Below are 8,078 nucleotides of genomic sequence, written 5' to 3' on the forward strand. Positions count from 1 at the left end.
TTTATAAGTTAAAGTCATAAGGTCCCTCAAATCTAAAAAAAATAATGCATATGTTTTTTATAACTCAATGGATAGTTTTCATTGTAAAACTTATGTACATATACTTTTTTCTGAAGAAAATTCTTTAATTTATTCATATTTAGAAGAAGTTTACTTTATTTGAATTGCTTCCTTCCAGCAAGCAATTCCCCCGATATATTTTCCATATGCAAGGTGACCTCAGTGTGACCCATCTGAAAAAAATCCGGTGACCACAATACGCATGGGTGTCCTTAAAATAAACTATTATCTGAATTTACATGTTAAACACGTGCTCAATTTCCATGCTTTTTGTTTATTTTTCGTCAATTGTTGACAAACAGGTGACAATCGTTAAACTTCGGCTTCAAAACATGAACTTTAATTGCCTGCCATATTTTCACAACAACACTGACCGATTGAAAAAAAAAAATGGACGATTATACGAAATTTACATGAAAAAAATGATAAATTCGAGCACAGAAGACTAAGTTTATGATGTTTGTATGCATTGGTTTAAGAATTGGAAGAACATTATTTTTCACCGGCCACTCGTTTCTTATGACTTTAAGCAATGCTTATCTGTCAGATACAAATAGATAATTGTTGTGAACAACGGATGTCAGTCAATGCAAAATTAAATATTCAATTATCAACGCGTAGTCCTGAAATACTTTAAATGTTTAAGATGTTACAAAATCGTTAATGTGTCTTATAAGATTCTACAAAATTTAAGTGGATTTCAAATTTGGATCCAGTAAATGAAATAGTTTTACGGAAAAATGACACTTCTCTTTTGTATTGTATTATGGTAAATATATGCTACAGGGAAATTTTTATAATTCATATTCGTTTTACACCTCTTCTATAACAGCATGCAATGCAAACCATTAATTAACTTGCTTGCTATGTTTGTTTGTAAACAACAGGTATATAGTCTGTTTATTATATACTGGAACTTGATTGGACAATAAACATTAAATTCAATTCGTGTTAGTTTTATTGTCTTATCAAATCCCAGTATATATTGAAACTCTCCCTAACAATTGTTTGCAAACATCCAAACAAACAGAGTAAGTAAGTCGATCAAAGTTTTGTTTTGCATGCTTTAATGGAAGAGCTGTAATCCCAATCTTCATATTCATATTACATTCAATGCATGTACAACACTTTCAATTGTTGAAATACTTGGGGTTTGTTCGACAGAACTTCGATCAAAATTTACTATTTTCGGTATTCAGTGTCCAAGTTCCTGCACATATATTTTGATATATTAGAGTTCTGTAAGACTTTAAAAAAATTGCTTGCTTTTTTTTAAATTGAAATGAATACAGTATTCTATTTGTAACTGGTGTATTGTTAAAAGATTATTTTGAAATTAAAAAAAAACTCGAATCATGTTAGACGTTCTTTAAACATCTCCTTACCTTATTATACATACCTACATCAGCAGACACTTTTTAAAATTATGGAGTCAAGGGCCTTTTAAAATAACGTTTTTCCTGTTTATTGACAAATGAACTTTCAACTTTCCAAAGAAGGTTTCCTTCGTTAATAAGTTTAAGATCCAATGAATCACATTGTCACAAATTCAACAAATATGACAGTTATGTAAGTAGACAGCAAAATCAACTATCAATATACATGTACCAATAATAAGATAACTCGAGATGTGAATACGTTTTACATTAAATTATGAATGAAAAGGCATATACAATGAAATGTGATCAAGGAACAGCCCCTAGATTTAAATTTTATATATGCCTTCCCATTGACTAACCGTTAATTAGAATTTGACTGAATTCGTCGATGTTTTGATTTTAAGAAAGACTATACGCTCCTTTGTTTTATAAAGCGAAGGTTTAATAAGACTATACGCTCCTTTGTTTTATAAAGCGAAGGTTTAATTATAAGATGATTTGGTATCTGTCTATTCGTCCCTTCGTTCGATTTTATATTTGGTTCTGCTCCTAAATTGCTAACATGATAAATTTGCAGAATATAACTTACAAAAAGTATCTTTGAACTTTTGTAACTCATATTTTACTTTCTCATTCAAATAAATTTTGCTGTTTACTCTAGCATGGGACTCCAGCACACGCAAAATTAAAACACAGTAAGTTTTGTTAATTCTAAGAAACTCCAAAGGAGACCACACAATTATGTCTTCAACATTTGTTTCAGGTATATATGTATTGGACAAAATTATTATATGGAAAATACACGTATGGTGGTATGCTCGGAGTAAATAAGTATATACTCTTTGGTTTTTAACGAGCTGGAGTATATGTGTTTTAAGACAATAGAGTAAATTTTTGAATAAACTTGAAAAACCGCCTGAAAACAAATTAGTTTAATTTTGGTGTACTTGGTATTTTAGCTTGAGTCAATTAAAAGTTTCTTATCCTGTCAATCTTTTCTCCTGTTAGTGAAACCACATGCAATTGAAAATGATACTTTTGTTTTCTTTTTCCCTTGATTTCGGTCCATCTATCCCGCTTATGAATAAAACTTTTGGTGAAGTTGAAGTCCAATTAACTTGCAACTTTGTACACATTTTTCCTATGATTTTATCTTTCTAATTGTAATGCCAAATTAGAGATTTGACCCCAATTTTATGGTCCACTGAACATAGAAAGTGATAGTGCGGGCGGGCATTCGTGTATTTTGACATTATTGTTTATCATCTTCTAATTTCTACTTATTTTCACCTAGTTGATGTGTTCTTGTTTCTTCTTCGTACTCGTAAACATACAAAAACAGAAGTGTATACGTGCTGTCACACAATATTTTAAAAAAGATCATTTGATTACAATTTTAATCACCAAAAGATACGTGTGTAGTAAAAAAACTGACTGTTAACGGATCATTTAGATATTTCTGGGAGTTGTTTTCCAAAGTCGAAGACGATATATTGTTTGCGTAGGGAAAAATCGATAATAACCACGCAAACATGTGTTTACATTAATTTTCAACTAGTGAGTAAAATGTAATGTAAAAAATAATATAAAACAGATATAGGAAGATGTGGTGTGAGTGCCAATGAGACAACTCTCCATCCAAATAACAATTTAAAAAGTAAACCATTATAGGTTAAAGTCCAAATCTTTCTCAATTTTTAGAATCTCTTAAGTTTTGTATATCTTAAAGGGTATAACTTTATGAAGCTTACAGTAAAGTTACTTTCAAAATACCTACACGTTTTGTTATGACCATACGCATATGATCCGAATACTCATATGGTTTGAATCATGTATACAACATAAGGTTACGTTACAACATCAGAGAGAATATAAGAAACACGATTTCAGAGAAAGAGGCATAACTCCACCCTTTTTTGTTGTGTTTATATCTATTTTAACGTTTAACATGTTTAAAGACCTAGATTACAATATTCACAACCAAAATAGTGTTTTTCTTGTTATTGCTTCCCAACAAATGTATATTGACTAAACATCAACTCAACTTGTTCTTATACATTTATAACTTTTGTTATGAACAATCTTAAACTTGTTGTCATATCAGACGTGTCGGTCCTGTTAATCGTGACTTTAAGACAAAAGTTCTACACAAATACCAAACGTCAAGTTTAATTTAAAACGTAATGTCCCTGTTCAAATGGGAAAATCAAAAGCTCAAACATATCAAACGAGCGAACAAAAAAACTCTCTTTACATGTAAATATGATAAAGTGATTTCTCTTGTTTTTTGGTTTTATATGCATCTTAAAAAAAAATTAGAACAACATAAAGATTTTCAATAAGGAAGTGATTGACGCGGGGATGTTAAATTTGCTAAATAGTAGAAGAAAAAGGCGAAATAAAAAAAATATTCATTAATACACGAGTAACAGGACTACATGATAAAATTTGAGTTATCTTCAGCGAGAGATAAGATTAAGTACGCAATGTTGGACAAAATCATTACAACATACTAGCAATAAGTGTCGACAAAATATAAGTGAAATCACAATAATTGAGGTTAAGTTATAAGTGACATCACAATAATTCATGATACGTTATTAGTGACATCACAATACGTGACGACAAGTTATAAGTGATTTCACAATACGTGACGATAAGTTATAAGTGACTTCACAATACGTGAGGATACGTTATCATTCACATCAAAATACGTGACGATAAGTTATTAGGGACATCACAATAATTGATGATAAGTTATTATTGGCATCATAATAAGTGACGATAAGTTATAAGTGACATCACAGTACGTGACGAAAAGTTATAAGTGACTTCACAATACGTGACGATAAGTAATAAGAGACTTCACAAAACGTGAGGATAAGTTATTAGTGACATCACAATACGTGACGATAAGTTATTAGTGACATCACAAAACGTGACAATAAGTTTTAAGTGACATTACAATAATTGATGATAAGTTATTAGTGACATCACAATACGTGACGATAAGTTATTAGTGACATCACATTACGTGACGATAAGTTATAACTGACATCGCAATACGTGACAATCAGTTATTAGTGACATCACAATACGTGACGATAATTTATTAGTGACATCACAATACGTGACGATAAGTTATAAGTGACTTCACAATGATTTAGGATAAGCTATCATTGACATCAAAATACGTGACGATAAGTTATTAGTGACATCACAATACGTGACGATAAGTTATTAGTGACTTCACAATACGTAACGATAAGTTATAAGTGACATCACAAAACGTGACAATAAGTTATAAGTGACGTTACAATAATTGATGATAAGTTATAAGTGACATCACAATACGTGACGATTAGTTATTAGTGACATCACAATAAGTGATGATAAGTTATTAGTGACATTGCAATACGTGAGGATAAGTTATTAGTGACATCACAATACGTGACGATAAGTTATAAGTGACATCACAATACGTGACGATAAGTTATAAGTGACATCACAAAACGTGAGGATAAGTTATTAGTGACATCACAATACGTGACGATTAGTTATTAGTGACATCACAATAATTGATGATAAGTTATAAGTGACATCACAATACGTGACGATAAGTTATTAGTGACATTACAATAATTGATAATAAGTTATTAGTGACGATAAGTTATTAGTGACTTCACAATACGTGACGATAAGTTATTAGTGACTTCACAATACGTGACGATAAGTTATTAGTGACTTCACAATACGTGACGATAAGTTATTAGTGACATCACAATACGTGACGATAAGTTATAAGTGACTTCACAATGATTTAGGATAAGTTATCATTGACATCACAATAATTGACGATAAGTTATAAGTGACTTCACAATATTTGATGATAATTTATCATTGACATCACAATTACAGTTATCGAAGGTACCAGACTTATAAATTAAGGCAACAGTAGTATACCGCTGTTCGAAATTCATAATTCGATTGAGAAAAAACTAATTTGGGAAACAAGCTCAAATTAAGGGAAACGCTTCAAATACAAGAGGAGAACTGCGACGTAACAGAAACACAGCACTAAAATGTAACATACACAGAAACGAACCATAATATAAAAATGGCAATTCATAATGCCAGATGCGCGTTTCGCCTACATAAGACTCACCAGTGACGCTCAGATCAAAATAGGAATAAAGCCGTAAACAAGTACGAAGTTGAAGAGCATTGAGGACCCAAATTCTGAAGAAGTTGTGCCTAATAAGTAAGAATAAGTTATCAACAAAATCGCAATAAGTGAGGAGGAGTTCTAATGTCAATACAATGTACACTTTACAATTTTAACGTACACCAAATATAGATGACCCTTTGCTTATACATGTTATGATTTCTGATAAACTGAAAAAACTATGCACACTTTTCATTGACCAATGAACTATAAAATGAGGTTAAGTTCATATGAAACCTGATAGACAGACATATCGCATCTAATAATTTGACATTGAAAATGAGGGTCGGTAAAAGAGGTCATTTCGTTCTTTTTGTGGATTTCCATTTTTATGTAGGATGATTACAGCAGCGTCTACATATGGATCCTTCAGTCATTAAGACATTCCAGAGCTTAGCTCTTCTATCATTATTTTCATGATAGAGGGTTGCTGATTACAAGAATGTTATTAAACGAAGACTTTCTAGTTAAAGTTGAAAACATATGTTAGAACGTTTCGCAAGTTGTCGTGATATAATTGGTGTTATTGAATAGTTTGTTGCAACTGATCATGGATATTATCCAAGTGTCGCATCCACAATAACATCTTAACAATAACATTACTGAAGAAGGATTCTGTCCACATGTGTACTTACCATGAGCAAAACTACGGGTGTAATGCATGGAAATATCATCATACACATTTGAAATTAGCTTGGATCAATTCTTATTAGTTGGTGAGGTTTGTGTTGCTCCGTTGTTAGTTTTCTATATACATTTGAAGATTTTTATTTGTCTTTTGTGTTTTTCCTCCTGGTATTGTCAGCTTCCCTTCGAATTATGATTTTAAAACGTCTGTATTATTCAAGGAACAATGCTTGGTAAATATATATATAGAAATCAAATATCTTTTGGGTAGTATGCCAACAAATAATCTACGGGAAATATTAGTAGTCGGTACTATGATATAGTTAGACAAATTTAAAATTATACATTGTCAGAAATCTGATACTATCTAAAAGCTATTAACAACAGCAATATGTTTTATTTTAAAGTAACATCAGTTGTGAGTTATAAAATGTAGGGGTATTTTCTAAGTAACTCCATGTTAAAATGCAGGTTCATTGAATTACTGCAACAGTTTGTATTGCATGGAGGTTGATAGTAGCACTTTGAATAACACCATTTATTGTTATATATAAAACAAGATTAAATCTACCATTTTCTACATTAGAAAATGGCTGTACCGTGGCAGGAATATGACAGTTGTTATCCATTCGTTGATGTGATTTAGCTTTTGATTTTGATATTTTATTAGAGACATTCTGTTTTGAATTTTCCTCGGAATTTGAGTATTTTTGTGATTTTACTTTTTACATAGATTTCAGTTAAAGATTATTTAGGTATTTCTTACAGAAAACAATGTTCATTTTTCTCGTACAAGGTTGATCGTAGACGCGATAATGATAATTTAAACCGGTTTTGGTATACCCTGAGAATTTGCATAGGGTATAACTATTACGATACCAAAAAGTACCTTAGAATTGGTGCTACGTAACATTTATACAAATCATGATACAACACAAGGCCATTGAGATTTTGTTTACGAATTAAAGAAAAAACAATAAAAATCCTAGATCTCTTAGGAATGAGAAGTGATACTTAGATTTATTTTCTCCTTTTCGATTCTGAACCCTACATAACTTCGATATTTTGTTCTACTTGGTCCTGTTTTGGGTTCAAAAACAATTTGAAAATATCATTCAAAATAAACTAAGCAAATACCTATACCTAGTTTGAATGCCTTCTACAGTTTACCACATTATCGTTAGGCTTCCAAATAATTTTTTTTATGCAAAAATTCAAAAAAAAATAAAAAAAATACAACACTTAGGATCCAGTCGCGATATACTTTTCACCATGATTATAATTATTCCAGTTAAGAAAAGATGATACTTGAGATAGTATAAGGAATGATCGTATAACCGCGTGAACGGTTTCAGTACTTATCCATCTTCGGATTTCAATTGTTTGGCTTTGGGCGTTCCTGATGAAGGTATATCCAGAAAAGCGCTTCGAACACAAGAAATTTATAAAACGTGTTGTTTTCATTTTTTTTAAGAACAGTATCGTTCATTGTTTTCTTTTGTTTGGTATTATATCTGTATACCAGAGTTAAGTAGATTCTAAATTATTTTTTGTACCTTTTATATTTTGTCATTACACCAATAGGGAATAAAACAAATAGGAATGCTCATAAAAACCTTTTCGCTATGATATAGATAAGTAAGCTGAAAATTGCGTTAAACATCAACACCTCATCAATGTATCCACTCTTATTTATTAGAAAAAGTACTACGGTATTTTTAATTTTTAATGTTCATTGGTACATGACGATAGAGAGAAATTGATGAACTTCTCACAAAAAGTGTTTA

This window comes from Mytilus trossulus, chromosome 6, assembly GCF_036588685.1.
Source record: "Mytilus trossulus isolate FHL-02 chromosome 6, PNRI_Mtr1.1.1.hap1, whole genome shotgun sequence".
Classification (NCBI taxonomy): Eukaryota; Metazoa; Mollusca; class Bivalvia; order Mytilida; family Mytilidae; genus Mytilus; species Mytilus trossulus.